Source organism: Pleurodeles waltl, chromosome 1_1 (genome assembly GCF_031143425.1).
Source record: "Pleurodeles waltl isolate 20211129_DDA chromosome 1_1, aPleWal1.hap1.20221129, whole genome shotgun sequence".
NCBI classification, from domain to species: Eukaryota; Metazoa; Chordata; class Amphibia; order Caudata; family Salamandridae; genus Pleurodeles; species Pleurodeles waltl.
Window position 1 is genome coordinate 695323883 of NC_090436.1, and position 17916 is coordinate 695341798.

Below are 17916 nucleotides of genomic sequence, written 5' to 3' on the forward strand. Positions count from 1 at the left end.
ACACGACCCTGATACACTGTGTGAAGTACGCCAATGAGAGACCATGCCCAGCCATTGCACTTACAAGTCCATAGGGCCACAATGAATACCAGATGACCGAAAGGGCATCTCTCATAGGCCTATAGAGCCTGCCAATACTAGCTCTTACATCATCCCAAGGACTTGTAGGGGGCAGGCCTGCAGGGACACACCTGTCTAAGTGCCTGGCACTACAATACATACATCCCACAGCACCCAAATTCAACCATCAAAGTGGTATCACAACAGTGTTGCTACTCACACCTTTGTGGCTGCTGTGCTGCCTTCAAGCACCCATCCAAATCTGGATAGGCCACCGCCAGTATGCGGGCCATTAGGTGGGTCAGGGTCCGACAGGCACCCCTTCCTTGCTGGGAGGCCTTACCCATCTGGGCCTCTCCGGTCTTCCTGGCCCAGTGCCTCAGGTCCTCCCACCACTTCCTGTAGTGGGTGCTCCGACGGTTGTAGAACCCCTGGGTCTGCACTTCCTTGGCGATGGCTTGCCACAGGCCTTTCTTTTTATGGGTGCTGACCTGCATGGGACACACAGAGCAAAGAAACAGACGTCAGTATAGGTGCACCGTATACATATGCCATTCCGTTCCATATGTAACGGCCATTGTTGACATGCATTTGAACAAATTACAGGCAGAACGTTCCAGACACACTACGGCTGGGCAGTCACACATCACACACACATGCATACAGAAATCTGCCACAAACACACACATCTACAGATGACAGATGGCAACTCACCTGCTCCTCTGGTCGCCCATACAACTTCGCATATAGGGGTAGGACACCGTCCACCAGTTTCTCCAGCTCCTGCACGATGAAGGCTGGGGCCCGTTCCCCAGTAACACGCACCATCTCAAGGACAAGAGTCAGGACACAGCAGCACAGGCAGTGGAGTACTACCCTTCACATGAATCAGGAGACAAGTGTCAAGGGTCTGACAAAATGGTATAGATACCGTGGCGGTGTGCTCTGTCACCACTGGGGGCGATATTGATTGGCCAAGGTTCCCCATTGACAACGATGTAATCCAGTGATCTGGTGCACAATGGTGAACACCGCCTTCCGCCATGACGACTAACACCAGCGGAATGAAGTCACTTCCACTCTATCATACCTGGATTGCAGGAGGCTGCCATTTTGCTACCACCACGTCTCCATGGCCTCGCCGAGGGCCTCATCCAGGACCCCATTCTCTCTCCCCTTCATCGCTTGCTGACATGATTCTATGATCCCCACATGTACCCATCTTTGGAAGTGTGTCCACACTGTGATGCCATTATGACAGAGAAACCTCAGCACACATTTGCCTGACCGTGTACCTCATTCTTTCCGTTTGTGTGCGTTACCTATGTGACACATTTTGAAAAGTACAGTGACATCATGTGATGCAAGTGTATGTTGACACTCTGAATGTGTTCTTTCCTCCCCCAAAGGTACAGACCCATATGGCAAGAGAGGGCCCCATTTATAGACAGACCCCTGGTAGATCTGGACACCATGGAGGAATGTCACATCATTATCACCTACAGACTCATTAGAGCTACAATCCATGACCTCTGTGCATTGATGGATCCTGTTCTGAAGCTGGACAATCTCTCTGGGGGATCCCTGTGCTATGTCCCTGACATGGTGTGTAAGATAGTGGTGGTCTGCTGCATGCTGAACAACTTGGCTGTGAGGAAAGCTATCCCACTTCTGGAAGAGGAGTGTGCTGTTCAACCAGCCCAGCAACCTCAGAGAGGGGATGAGAGTGATGGTGAGGAAGAAAGAGGGGGAATATCTCAACTCCAGGACCCAGCTAATCCGGCTATGCTTCCAGTGACTCTAATGTACTGTTCAATGATGGTGCTGTCTTCACTGCATAGTTACATTCTGTCTCATGTAATAAGTACTGTGGTGTCTTTTGTCAGTGACAATGCTAACTGATGACTAAAGTGGCATGTACCAGGGAACCCAATATTAGGTATGGTGTAACATACTTCAGACACTACAGTGCGTTGGATCCCCTCCTGCAATGAAGGTGTGAATATGATATTAACTGGCTAACGCATACACAATCACAATTGAAATCTCATATTGATGAGGGGTACACAATTTGAGTGCATAGGTGTATTCATTCAATGGCAATATATGCATAAATGTTGGGACAGTGAAAGGGAGTGGGCGCATGGTGAAAAAACATACTCAGTTACAAATGCTCAGCTGTTGGTAGAATTGGGTTTTGGTCCACGTGACCATTGGAAGATGGTGTGATGGCAGTGGCATGTCAACAAGGTAGCTCAGTGGCACTCAAGGGAGACAGTTCAGGGTAGTCACTTCCTGGCACTGGGCTTGGTCTTGGCTGGTGTTTCAGTGGCATATCTGGGTTTGAGGGCACATTTGCGAAGGTGCAGCTGGGCTGCAGGGGAAGGGGTGCTAGTTTCCTGTGTATCCTCTGGCAGTGCCACCAGTCCAGTGGTTGCTGCTGATGTAGAAGGCAGGGCAGTGTCCTGACTAGTGGTAGGTGCTTGAAGGTGGGTGGAGGACTCAGGCTGGCTGTGGTACTGGTGCTGCAGCACCCCTGCAATGGAGACCATGGTGGCATTGAGCTGTTTCCATTGCTCTATGGCCTCCTGGTGGTGTGCTATCTGCAGCCTCTGATTCTGCTCCAGGGTGGCCAGGATCTGGCCCATCCTTTCGTGGGTATGGTGGTATGCTCCCAGGGCCTCAGATATCACCTCCTGGGCTGCTGCATCCATCCTTTGGCAACCCCAATGGGCCACTGATGCCCTCCGACTGGCCCTAGCCCCCTGTGACTGTGTCCCCTGCACAGGTCTAGCAGTCCCACTTGCAGTTGGCCCTTCATCATCCTGCCTGTTGGAGGGTGGAGACTCTGGCCTCTGTACATGTAGGCAGCCAGTGCATGGCCGGGAGACACTGGTGTGGGGTCGCTTAGCCAGAGCTGATGATTGTGGCTGAGTGGTAGGGGTGTCAGTGGTATCCTGGGTGGGGCTTCTGAAGGGTGACAGTCCAGGACTGTGTGGTGGCCAGGGAGTTCCTCTGTGTACAGACACCCTCTGCACTCTCCTGAGCAGGACCTCTGTCTTCAGGTGGAAGGCTGGCACTCCTTGATGTCTCAGTCCGGGTGGCAGGGGTGGTGGTGCCTGTGTGTGGGGAATACACATGTGGGTGTCAGGTACTTTTTTGGCAATTGCTGCACTGGTCTGCACTATTTGATGCTTATATTCCCTTGTAGTGGCATGCAGGGTCCGTTTGTGTACATTTTGTTTCATTTTATGCGGGGGTGGAGGTGCATTGTGGGTGCTGTAGTGCCACTGGGATGCCATGCAGAGGTAGGTGACTGTGCACAGGGGGCTGGATGGAGACTTGTGTGTGGGATTGTGGGCATGCAGGGAACTTGGATGTGGGTGTTGTGGACTGGGTAGCTGATGGGGTCCTGGTGGTAGTGAGGGGATGGGGTGGTACATGGTACAGGAGTGGTGGATATGATAAAATTGTAGTTGACTTACCCAAGTCCAGTCCATGGTGAGTCTGGTGAGGCCCTCGGGGTGCAGGATAGCAGGACCTTCTCCTCACAGTCGGTGTATTTGGGGGGAGTAGGTGGTGGACCACCACCAGTATTCTGTACGGTGATGTTGTACCTAGATGCCATGGACCAAAATTTCCTGCTCAGGTTGTTCCATCTCTTCCGGATGTCGTCCCTTGTGCGTGGATGGTTTCCCACTGCGTTGACCTTGTTAACTATCCGCTGCATTAGCTCCATCTTCTTGGCCACGGGTGTCTGCTGCACCTGTGTCCCGAATAGTTGTGGCTCAACCCTGAGTATTTTGTCCCCCAAGGTCCTTAGCTCCCTGCCTGTGAAGGGGGTGTCATGGTGTGTGTTGTGAGTGGTGTGTTGTAGGTGTATTGGTGAGGGTGCTCTTGTGTGGTTGGGTGTGTGGCTTGTGATGGTGTTTGGGGTATATATTGGTTTTGCTGGAGTATTTGTGTGTGTGACTTGTGTGATGTTGAGTTCAGTGTATGGTTGTTGTGTGGTCAATATCTGTCATGCTATTGGCGTTCCAAAGGATTGTGGGGTGTGTATGTGAGTGTTTTATAGTTTTGTGGATGTGTGTCAGGTGTGTGGGTTTCAAACTTGCCAATGTGTGCATTTGTTGTTGGTGGGTCCCATTGCTGGCTGTGGCGGTCCGTACCGCCAATGGTTGTTCGGCATTCACTGTCCACCAAGCTGATTTGTGCATCATTGTTTGGTGGTGGCGGGCTGGGGTGTACTTGCTTTCTGCCGTCATTGGTCCTGGCGGTGGGTGGAGGTTGCAGGATTTTTGGAGGTTTGTCTTTTTGGCATCATTATTCGGTGGTGTGCAATCCACCACCACTGGCGGTCTTCTGTTAACCATCGGCATGGTCGGTCAGCAGTGATTACCGCCAAGTTCATCATGAGGGCCTATGTGTGCACCTGTGCAGTAAATGCTGTGTAACTGAAGGACATGTGGTGATAGTAATGTACACCTACTCTGAGGTTCCTATGTGCTGTGAAAATGTAGATATTGTACAACAATATGTGTAAGACATGTCAAGTCGGTGGGACTTACTAACATGTTCAGTAGAAGATTAATCTCTATGTGAAGCTTAATAGTTAGTTGACGGAATGTGCATCGAGGAGGGTTTCATCGGAAGCATAGGTATGTGTTGTACTCTAGATGTCAGATTTTGTAAAAGACCTCAACAACAGATATGTGTGAGTTGTTTATTTAACTGTACATGATGTGTTCATGCTACATGTCACATACTTTTACATCTTTTCACATACTTAACCTTCCATGAGGAGAGGAAGACAGCCACCAGTGGGCCACCCACCAGTAGATCAGCCCACCATGGACGAGAGACATTGTATCCAGACACATCAGCTGGATCTTGGTGATCAGTTGGAGCCAGGTCTGATGCCTGCCATTCGCAATCCCTATAGCATACCTCCCATCAATCACGTCTTGTCAGTGCTACATTTCCTGGCCACTGGGTCCTTTCAGAATACAGTGGCCCTAACTGCAAGGATGTTTAGTTTGGTTTTGAAGGACGTTTGGTGTGCATTGTTGCAACACCTGGACAGCTACATCAGGTTTCACCAATGTGCGGATTTGGCCTATGTGAAGGCAGAGTTTTATGCAATGGGACACATACCACATGTGGTTGGAGCTGTAATTGGCACCCATGTAGCCTTGGTTTCCCCCACTGTCAATGAACAGGTATATAGGAACAGGAAAAACTACGACTCCATAAACGTTTAAGTGGTGTGTCTGGCAGACCAGTACATTTCACAAGTCAGTGCTAAGTATCTACGAACAGTTCATGATTCATTCATCATGTGGAACAGCAATGTCCCACTGCTGATGACACAATTCCACAAAGAGAAGGTCTGGCTGGTTGGTAAGTTACAATTGAAATGTGTGTTTGCAATGTATGTCTCCTGCCATCACAATGTTGCATGTCCCACAAATATGTTTGTGTGGTCCTCCCAAATTCTTCACAGGTGATTCTGGGTATCGAAGCATTCCTTGGTTGTTGACACCAGTGAGGTACGCAACCAGGCCAGGGGAGGTCTGCTACAGTGAGGCCCATGGGAGGACAAGGCATGTTGTTGAGCGGACTTTTGGGCTCCTGAAGGCAAGATTTAGATGCATGGACATGTCAGGAGGAGCCATACTCTACTCACCCAACAAGGCATGTCAAATAATAGTTGCCTACAGCATGCTCCACAATCTTGCCCTAAGACGACAGATACCATTTATACCAGGTGAGGGGGAGCCAGCAGAACCTGTAGGAGGAAAGGCAGATTTGCCAAGTGATGAAGAGCTAGAGGAAGATGAAGCAGGACACTTTAGTACAGATCTCATCAATCAGTACCACTACTGACTTAAAGGTATGTCAATTTGATGTAAGGTTGTGATGTAATTTTGCAGCCTGAAGTAGATGGGCAGCATGTCACCTCTTTTCTTGCATCATCTGTGGGGTTGTAGATAGCACTGAAGCCTATGAGTGAGTTGTGCATGCAGACCGAAAGTTTGTATTGTGTACAGGACAGAGTGTTCTACAGTTTCATGTATTGTTGTTGCAGATGCAAAGCCCCGATTGTGGACATGACTTCTCTGATTTGAGGACTGTATTCTGCTATGTCCTATCCCTTTTCTCTTTCAATCATAGATTTGCCTAGATCTTGTTTGTCTCATTGTCCTTGACAAATGACAGACAGTGTCAGAAGCAGATGGGAATTGCAGACAGACATGAGATATGACATGGCTGAAACCAGGTACTATTGGTCTTGATTATATGGAGTACAATGAATATTGGTAGACTCTCAGGACATTGGTCTAATGTGCTTTCCCATCAAGATCACCGGTAGGATACAGGAGGTTGTCAAATTGTTTCATTTGTGTCTGGATATGTGTCTGGCACATGTGTAGGTGTAGGACCATAGCCTCTATCATCACAATGGTTTCTGTTGTATGTAAACTACCTTGTACCTAGCTGTCAGTGTGTTCCTACTTTGCAGACCAATGTGCATGTCACTGTGGACTGACATAGGTGAATGACAAGTCCACAGGTATGCGGCCAATGTAAGTGAAAGGTTCCAGGACTGAGGATATCAGTACTGATCACTTTCTTTACAATGGGATATGAATCTTTGGAAGCTGTGGTATAGGTCTGTAATAAGGCTTTTCCAGGTGATACAAAGGACCAATCTGCATGCCTCCTGCCTTGGTGGTAGACTAACGTCACTCTAACTTCTGTATTCTGTGGTTTAGCATTGTGTGACACCTTACTAAACATCTGTTTGCACTTTCAGTCATGCTCTATGTGCTGTTAGCATATCTGCCAATGATTGTGTTTAGTTGTAGATTACGACCTTTTTTGGAACCTGTCCTGTTTCAATCCTGTTGTGCTGAGTCTCCTGCTGATGGATTCCACTTTGATGTCCATAACAATGGATATACAGTTGAAAGGGACATATTCAGACTACAGTTGGCAGAAATAACTATTGTACATGGATGATAAATGATACATACACAGGCCCTATGTTTAAGTGAGATTTATTGTGAAATTAAAACAGAATATGTGACTATATACTTATAAAAACACAAAATAAACAGTGATGGGTTCAGTCATGGTGGCTGGAATTATGAGGGGAGCTGTTGCACTATCAGGATACACAAGTCCAGTGTCTGTGCACCATAGGAAAATGGAGATGGGTTACAGAACAGTCAACAGGGTGTATCTGTGGCAAACAAGGGGTACAAGTCAGGAGAGGTTTACTTTCTGGCAGTAGGTTTGGTCTTGGTATCTGCTCCTGCTGGATGTCTGGGTAGACATCCACATTTGCAGGGGGTGAGGTGCCTGAGGCATGTCCTTCCCCTTGCAGGGCCTCCATTCCACTAGCAGCAGCAGATGTAGAGCGGCCTGATGTGTCATTGCTAGTGGAAGGGGTCTGATGTTGGGTACAAAACCTACTCAGTGTGGGTTTCATGTCCCTCAGCAACCCTGCAATGGAAGCCAAGTGGATGTTTTGTGCCTGAAACTGTTGCATGACTTCCTGGTGGTTGTCCCTCTGCAGCTTTTGGATTTCCCCCAACATGGTGACAACTTCACCCATCATGCCCTGTGAACCTTGGTAGGCTCCCAAGACTTGGGAGATGGTTTCCAGATCAGCATTGTCCTTTTGAGAACCTATCCTCTGACCCACAGCCTACCTCCCATATACCCTACCGCCACATGCCTGTTCCCCTGGCACAGTGTGCCCACTCCCAGGGGTGGCAGCTCCATCATTGTCAGGGGTGGCAATGTGAGACTCAGGTACCTGTACTGTGGGGCACAGAATAAATGAAACAGTCCTTGGGACACAGGTCTGGGGGCGAATGGTTGCCTATGATATAGATGCAAATGGGGTGGGAGGAGTTGATGTGGGCAGGATGAGGCTGACATTTGTTTACTGACCAGGTGTTGCAGATGGGCCCGGTTCATTAACAGTGTCTAGACATCCAGGTTTTTTTTCCTCACTGGGGCCTTCATCAAGAGGGGTAGTGATAGTCTCTGGTACCCTCTCCATGGTGAAAATGGGAAGGTTACCTGTGGAAGGAGTGAAAGACAGAGTTCAAGTTAAATTGGGGGCATTGTTGCAGTTGTGTGAGATGCAGTCAGTGCCTTAACATGATCCCCAGTAATGACATTGACAGCTGCTGCACCGAAGAACTTAGTACTACATACATCTCTGTGACTTGAATTCCATACCCCATGTATTGAGTTATTAGGCTAAGTTGGTACTGTGTGTACAGCTGATGGCATCTGATATTGTCTGCTTATTGGCTTGGCTGTATACCTCTGTTACCTAGCTCACTCTCTGGCATGATAGATGGCACAATTTAGAGCTGTACAATACACATTAGTGTCCTTATAGGAACACAGTATCTGAATAAGCAATGGACACTGACATGTATCAGGATGTACTGCAAGTGCATCCACTCAACCATCTGAATTTCCAAACCAGGTGATTATTTTACTAGCTTGGGATCTTTCATCAGTGGTCATTTTTACTGGGCACTCAGTCATAGCTTTGTTTGGAATGCTAGTGTGAGTGTGCCATTGCATTGCTGTCATTCTCATGTACTATTCCACACTCGAACAATCGAAATGGTGTACATAGAAAATTAGTTTAACATGTATGACATGTAATATTTGGTACAATGTCTAGGTTTTGAAAATGTTGAGATATTGCATTCTGGGCATTGTAGTGCTATGATTAGCCAGTACCTCTTGTGCCATTTCCAATGGCTGTGGGGCCAGATTAATTTAGTGGACATGTGGCATGCAGGAGAGGGGTATTGGGTGATTAGGGCAGAGTTGTAGTGGGTGGTGAGTTAATTGGGGTGGGTATAGGTGGTAAGGGAGCATGCAGGAGTAGACAATTGGGTGACATGAATGTTGTGTGTACTTACCTGACTCCATTCCCCCAGGTATTCCTGTCAGGCCCTCAGGATGCAGGATGTGCAAGACCTTCTCCTCCCAAGATGTGGAAGTAGGGGGAAGAGGTGAGGGGCCAACCCCCAGTCTTCAGTGCCTGGATGCCATGGAATGGACCTTCCCCCTGAGGTCATTATACCTCTTCCAGATGTCCTCGCTTGTGTGTGGATAACTGCTTATAGAATTCACCCTGTCAACAATCCTTTGTACCAGCTCCATTTTCCTGGCAATAGATGTTTGTTGGACCTGTGCTCCAAAAAGGTGTAGCTCTACCCAGACAATTTCATCTACCTTGGCCCTGAACTCCTCATATGTGAAACATGGGTGTTTTTGCAGGGACATGGTAGTGGTTGTGAAGAAGGTACAGTTGTGTTCAAAGTGTAAGGGTGCAGAGTTAGGTGGATGGTGAGGTGTTGATGATGTGATGTGAGTGGGTGACAGGTGTGGATTGTGTGTGGTACTAATATGTGTGTTTAGTACATTGTGCAGGTGTGTAATGTGTGCATAGTGAAATATAAATGGGTACCTATTCTTGCTAATTTCAACACTCTGGGATGTTGGTTGTCTGTGGCTGTGTGTTTTGATTGCAAAGGATTGTGGGTTGTGTAGGGGTGTGTTATATAGTGCAGTGAGTAGGTGTGTTGGGTGTGTGGATATGTGTCAGGTGTAGGATTTTCAAATTATCCAATCTTGTGTTGTGTTCCGTGTGATGTGAGTTGAGACTGCTGTGCCACGGTTTGCATCATCACTGGCTTTCCACCATAGAATAACTGCTGTTGTGATTTGTGGATCGTAATATGATGGGAGGATTTTTTGTCGGGCTGGTGGTGCTGGTGGTGGAACCGTCTCTTTTCCTTCCTCCAGTGTCCTGGCAGTTTCAGAACTGTGGTTATTTTTTGGTCGACTTCACAGTATAACTCTTACTATGGTAGTCCGATTACAACCAACATGGCGTTTTTTAGCAGTCAGCGCTGCGGCGGTCTTTCCAAAAGACAGCCAAACTTGTAATGAGGCCCTCTGTCAGGGTAGTCAGAGGACCCTGATGCTCAGATGCAAAAGTGGTTTTAGTATTGCATTATTTTGTAATTTGCACAGGGCACAGACTATATAATCACAGTGCCTATGTGGTACGGATCTGATATGCCATGGGACTGAGATTTTTTGGGATGGTGCTACTGTTTTTTTGAATTGGGACTTTGCTTTGCTTTGATCCATAAAATGTGTCAAAAATGGCCTTTCTTCTAGTTGGTATATTTAACTTACTTATAATTCCTAGTATATGATACCATGTGTACCCATAGCCTGTAAGCTAAATGTCACTAGAGGACTGCAGCAGAGGGCTGCAGGGCCCATTGTGCCACTGACTACAGTGCTAGTGTAAAACACAGAGACCCACCTCTATACTCGATGCAGTTATGAAACTGTAAATTGGACCTGTCAAAATAACCCCTTTTGACACTCCCAAATGTTCCCTTAAGTGTTAATGAGTGTCCCCTAAGTATGCCTAAATGCCGCAAAGTGCATGGTATTTAAAGAAGGATATTTAAATGTTTAATGTTAAACATGTCCTTGCTTTGAAAAGGCATCACAAGCTATTTTCAGTGAAGCAGGGTTAGCTGTTCTAAAGGAAAACATTGGAATACCATATTGTGTTTAATAATGATATTTCTGTGTAGGGAACAGCTACAAAGTTCATTTTTGGACTTTTCAAAATATTTATTAGAAGCCCAATTCACTGGTGAAGTTTGCTTGGTGATAAATATTTTGGAACAAGGACTTTTTTAAAGTCACCTGTTTCCTTCTTAAAGCCTCTAGAACACACTCACATGACCTTCCAACTGTGATCCAGGAGATAAATATCACCTTGATGAGGTGTGAACATTTTCCCAGAGCTAAAGCAAAGGCCTTGGGTGCGAGGAGGTATTCTGTTCCTCTAGCAGGAAGACCACCAGGGCTGTGCCCAGAAGTGTAATTAACTACATAGAGGCCTACTCTGTCACAGGAAAATGTTAGTTGACTACTAGTTAGGGCCCTCTTTTCCAACCAGGTCAGCCATGCATCAATCCCAGTGACGGGGGAGCTGCCCCAGAACTGGTTTGAAGTGACCACAGGGAATTGGCTAACAAGGGATCAGGAGTCACCCTGTTCCACAGGCTAGTGCCAGCCATAAATGTGGCACATTTAGCACCCTCTTCAAAAGACTACAGGGACTATGTTAGACAGAAGAAGGAATGCACTTGCTGTTGAGACCTGTGAAGAGATTTGAAGAGCTGGACCTACTCACACCTGCACCCAAAACAAAGAAGTTGGCTTCATGGGTCATTTGGCTGACCTTCTGTTAAGAAATAGGGGCACAGGCACAGCAAGTTTTCCTGAAGAGCCAAGCTGACCATTTCCAACTGGACCTGCCCTGGACCCTGCTAGTGTCATCTGTGAGAGTGAGTTTTGACCCCCAAGTGTGGTTCCTGGGATAGTGGGACATTTGGCTGTGTCAAAGTGTACTCTTTCTAACATCCTGAAAAACCTGGGATTTGGGAAAATGTTGGTTCCAAAGACCTCTGGAGTACTGATACAAACCTGCCAAGTCTATCCAAGGTATGCTGCCGGTGGGTCAAAGAATCAGGTTGCTCACACTGAGAGCTTTTCCAAAGCAGTAAATCCTTTTCAGGAGGATGTCGCAAAAAGAGTACTTGACCTCCTGGGACAGCCTTCAGCCTTTTCTCGCTGGAGGAATCTGAGCTCCAAAAAAAGGGACTGAGGGCCTGATTACAACTTTGGTGGAGGGGGTTAATCCGTCCCAAATGTGGCGGATATCCCGCCCGCCGTATTACGCGTCCATTATATCCTATGGAACTCGTAATACTGCAGGGAAGATATCTGTCACATTTGGGACGGATTAACCCCCTCCGCCAAAGTTGTAATCAGGCCCTAAGTCTGAATGTAGAAACTAATAAATCCACTTTCTCACAACACTAAAAGAAATCTATTTATTTATTTATTTATTTATCTGTGCACATTTGTACACAGTTGTTGCTGGCCTAGTCTTGCCTGACCCTGTGTTGGCAGTCCATCATTAGCCGATTACATCAGGCAGCCCGATGCCAATTGGGCATTTTTTTTACTTTGCCCCACTACATGTGGTGAGAATCAATTGCATTTGGTAGTTAGAATCATTTTACAACCAGCCCAGAGTTGTTAGGGATCCTATGTACATTAGTCACAGATAGCATCTTTGAAATTTCACACCATTCCCTGAGAGTGTCCGTCCTGTGCTGACTTGCTGTGTTTAGGTTCAAGAAGGGATCATTTAAATGAAGCCTCAGAGGTGTGGAAGTTAGCTGTGTGTTTGGCAGCAGAGCTGTATCCATTCCCCTCTAAGCACACAAAATAAGCAGTACCTTGTTAACTTGTACAGCTGTATGCTGCAGGGGCTGTGTGTGCAAAGCAGTGCATGGTGCTTAAGCTTCTCTGCGGCTGTTACAAGGGCAAATACATCTTGCTGGGTCAGATGCCTAAGACCCACTTTGCCATCTTTATCCAGGCATTTCAGACTATTGCTTCAGTCATGAATTTATCATGATGTTTTGATAATTTTTGATGTGGCATTTCTAGACATTTGTTTTCAACTTGATTGATCCTCTGGCTCACCCATCAATGGATCCTTTCAGATATAGCATTTTGCAGGTCACCAACCCTCTATGCACCCTCGTCCAAAAGTACTCTGAAACAACGACAAGGTGGTTAGATGTGCTTGAGAAAAAACCTCCACATTAAACTAAAAATAATAAATTGTGACACAATCTTGTTTTTGATATTTAATTAAAAACATTTACATCTTTATAAAACCTGTGTGTGTGTTCTATATGTCACAGAAGAATGCCCATATTACACCAAAGCATATATCAGATCTTTAAAGCTTAGAAGAGTAAAAGTCTAAATGTTGGCCAAAAATACAAATGCCAGGCGTGTGTTATAAAAAGGCATAGATGGGCTGTGCTTGGGGAAATCCCAGAACTCAACAATGAAACAGATCTTGCAACCACTCTCTCCATGAACTTCACAATGAGCACAATGAGCCTGCAGTCCACCCCCTGGAAGCACTGTTCAGTTGTCTCCTGACATAGGCAAATGTTCAGTTCTCCAAATAATGGTATAAGCCAGAAGTGTCTTTCCCACTCAAAACCAGGAAAGATGCACAATAGGTGGACCAGTGATTCATTTGGGTAGGGCAGAAGGGGTCTCTGTGAATTTCCATTTTTGGGCTACTTCTCCTGTGTCAAATAGGCCCATGCATAATCTTAGGAATCTTAGGGCCAGATTTAAAAAGCCCCTTGTGCCATCTTGCACTGGGGCACAAGAAAAATAAATCTGCTGCTCAGTTTGTAAGGTTTTGACATAGGGAGTGTCAGTTAGGGTTGAAGGTTCAGCTCACCAGAAGTTGCTACTACAAACCAGTTATGAGAAATCGCTTGTAGTTGGAGAATGTTGTTATTTTGTTGACCAGCTTTTGAGTATCTTCTGTGAGAACATTTTAAATGAGTTTATAAAATGTTCAGAGCCCAAGACAGTAACATTTGTAGATCAATCAAAGTCTTCTAAATAACCACATGCCAGGGTGAGAAGGACAAAGTGTACACCTCCTAGCCAAAGTTAAATTTGTGTTTGTCAAAGCGGGTCTTATGTCTGCAGTAAATATGGTAACAAAAACAAATAGGGACTATAACACAGCCCTGCTTTATCCCTTTGTTAATGTATACTCTGTTTTGACAGAATATCACCCTTGCTGAGTTTAACTTTCACCCACTTGTTCAAATAAAGGGTGATGATGGCATTAAGTATTTTTGTTGGTAGGCCCCAGTTACCTAGTGGCAGTTTTATCATTAATTCATGCAGTGATGCGTGAAAGGGCAGGATTGTAACATATTTTGAATGATACGGGGCATTCCTGTCTTTTCCTTGCAGTGGCACACAATGTGCTGCCTTGCAGCAATGCAGGCACCCTTGTACCCAGTCCACAAACAGGTACTCTTTTACTCCTCACACACACACATACAAAACCTTACATAACAGTGGCCCAAGTACCTCAACAGCCACATAAACCACCACAAACCTACTAGACATCTCCACTCAGCTGGTCTCCTTCTGGTCCACCCAGAACCAGATCCGGCATTCGTAGATGTACCTTACCTTACCCCTAAAGCCTGGAACAACTTTAGCCTGCACATCAGAGGCTCGTCCTCAGTTTTTGAATGCTGCAAAAAACTGAAGACCTGGCTCTTCACCTAACCCAAACCCTGGTTCTGCCCACACAATTCCTGCTTCAGCCCCAGGATAGCCTCTAGGGTGAGCTGTGTGCCACCCAAATATATATAACATATGTGTTTGTGTGTGTGTGTGTGTTATGTGTATATTTGTGCTAGACGTGTGTTCACTTGAAGCCTCACACACGGCTAGGTTGCTTCCAAACCTCACCTACCACGTCTAAAGTGTCTTCCACATAGGACAACCTACTACCAACGTGCTTTAATTCATGCACTGAAGGACACCCAGGAACCCAGAAGAAAATGAAGAGTTTCTTCTCTCCTCACCACAACTGCGAGGCACTGTGCAAGTTATACAAATGGAGTAACTACCTCCTCAACAGAGAAATAGCTTTTGGCTTGCAAAGATATGGAAAGTGATACATAAATACCGATTTGACATTCTTATTTCTGATCCCTCAACAGCAACTATACACCAGCAGAAAAACAAAAAGTAAATGCCTTGATTTTATTTTCATTTTTGTTAGAGATTCTGCAGTGCACTAAAAGAGATGGTGGCTGCAGGCTGCGTTGCCTAGTTGATGCTGCTTAAACGCACTGGATTCCGTTTTTTAAAATGTTTAATAACCTATACAAATAAAAACTGTGTGATAGCATCTCTATAACATTCTTACTAAACTGTGGCTATTTTGTGACAAGTATGATTAGTAAAACCTGTGTAACTTATTAGACATGTGAATTCAGTACAGTGAAAATAATTACAGTAAATCGTTGACAAAATGTTCCAAGTGTACAATGAATGCCAGATTGTAAACATTAATTGGTTAAGTAATGTGAAAGCTGAAACCAAAGAATTTAAAGCTGTTTTCCGAGATTTATGGGAACGTGCAGGCTTATTACTTCAGTGAACTGCTATATGAGAAGCAACGAGCTAACAACGACCTTGTGATGTACTGTATAAAAGCCCAACACTGAGGGTTTGAAACGAGTTTTCGTTTGGCAATTAATGAACAAACCATTCTTAAAATGAATCGCGTGCTTTTTACATGAACTTCATATAGTTTTGGCAGCAATGAACTTCGCAGTGGGTTCTGGAAAGTTAAACATTTACTTTTTTGGATTTTTTTACCTTGGCCGCAGTTTCGATGTGAATTTGCTAGAAAGAATGTGGTGGTTAAAAATACTTCACCAAGCCTCCAGTTGAGCTGTTGCAGACTCCTTTCAAAGGAGAATAGCAGCTTTAAAACTGCGCAACCAGACACGAATTGGATAATTCATAACACAGTAAACCACAGGAGACAGGGAGTGTATCTTGGAAGAACTCTTGAGCTGTTAAAAATGACAAAAGTAAGGCTAGAGATTAGCTTGTTCCAAGATGTGGTTCCATTTGTGGCTAGAAACGATTTCCAAGCTCCACATGCTTCATATTACTTAAATGAAAAGTATGTGATGTGCATGGAATGCTTATATATGTACCTAGTCTATTAGATAAAACACAAGTTATTTTTCTGTCTAGTTGTAGCATAAAGGAGAGTGGAATGGCATAGAGATGAGCATAGTGGAGTGTTGTGGAATGGCGTAGAGTGTCAAGGAGTGTTGTGGAGGGAGTAGTGTTGAAGAGCGTAGAGTGTCATAGAATTGAGTGGCATAGAGTGGGTAGATTGGCATAGAGCAGTGTGGCATAGATGTCATGGAATGGTGTAGAGCAGAGTGGAATGGCTTACAGGGTGTTGTGTAGAGTAGAGGGTTGAACAATAGAGTGGTGTAGAGAAAAGTAGATTGCCTTAGAGTGGAGTGGCGTAGTGTGGAGAAGTGTAGTAGAGTGGTGTTAGACCTGTCATCCTTAGGATGACTTAGGATGGACTTTACCCAAACTATTTGCCTACTTGTCTCCAATTGTTGCTGGATTTTTGCTTGTGTAGGCTTTAAAACTCTTTGCACTTTACCACTCCTAACCAGTGCTAACATGCATGTGCTCACTTCCCTAAATATGGTTTGATTGGCATATACCTAAATGGCATATTTAATTTACTTGTAAGTCCCTTGTAGAATAGTATATCATATACTCAGGATCTATCAATTAAATGCTACCATTGGGCCTGCAGCACTTAAGCCCATATTTATACTTTTTTTTTGCTTCGCATTTGCGTCATGTTTTGATGCAAAATCGGCGCAAACTTACAAAATACAACTGTATTTTGTAAGTTTGAGCCACTTTTGCGTCAAAAAGCGGTGCAAATGTGGCGCTAAAAAGTATAAATATGGGCCATAGTGTCTCACCCACCCAAGTGGCCCTCTAAAACCTGTCCCAGACCTGCCATTGCAGCCTAAATGGATTGTCACACTGCCATGTTGATTTGGCATTTAAGCTTTGTTGCCAAGCCTTAAACTCCACTTTATTACATATAAGTCACCCCTAAGGGAGGCCTTAGGTATCTCATAAGGCAGGATGCTGTGTAATTAAGAGGTATGACAGGTACTTGTAGGTTTTACATGTCCTGGAAGTGAAAAAATCCCAAATTTGTTTTTCACTACTGTGAGACTTGTCTCACTCTCGGGATAACATTGGGGATTCCTTATTACATGTAATAAGCAGTAATTCCTAATTGAGAGGCAGTAGATATGTCATGTTTGGTACCTATGGAATCATAATGATAGACCCTCTTTAATGGGAAAGTTGGCATTTTCCTGCTCTTAGCCACTTGTGCCTGCAACCTGTCTTGGGCCACATGACTGACTGTAGCTGACAGTTAGACTTTGTGAATTCCTCCCAGTCACACAATAGAGGGATTTAGTGTGCCTCAATGGACCATCAACTGGCAGGATGAGAGGGCAGAGCTGAACACAGCCCCACTTGCACCTAAATAGGCTGTATCCTGTCTCCATACAAAAGGCCTAACAACCCTGTATTGTCACAGCAGCCAGTTTGAAGCCAGGGCAGGGAAGTCTGAAAATTTCATGCGCTTCAAAGAAACTTTCCAGATGCTTTTCCCGCCTTCTAGGAGAAGGGCACCAGGGTATAAAAATCAGAACTTCAGACCCACTCTTCAGTTCACTACTGGACATGTGGAAGTACTCTCTGAGGACTGCCTGCTGCTGTGACCTGCTGTGTCCTAAGCCAGACTGTTACTGTAACTGGAAGGGATGCTTTGCTGGCTGTAGCCTGCCTTGAACCCTCAGAGGCCAGCATTGTTGTTGGGCCCTGCATCTACATTTGAACCTTGTATTACCAGAAGTGACTCCAAGGGCTGGTTTGCTGGCCTCCTGTTCAAAGACACTGGAACATAACAAGCTACCTCCATCTTGAACTCACACCTGGACCCAGCCTGGGTGAGTCCCGAACCCCCAAGAGTTCTCCATCCTGCTACTGGACCGTTGGTGGTGGTGCTAAATGTGCCCAGATGGCAATTTTCCAAAACTAAGTAAAAATTTGGCCAAAAAGTGCTGTAAGAATCAGGAGGAGACCGGAACTAAACTGCTCTCCTCTCCGCCAGAGGTGCATCGCTGTTCAGATTGACTTTGTGTCTTCTCCCACTACTTTTATCTCCTCAGCAGAAAATCCATTTCATTGGTCCTTCTTCAAAGGGGTAGCTGACCTCACAGAATTGTC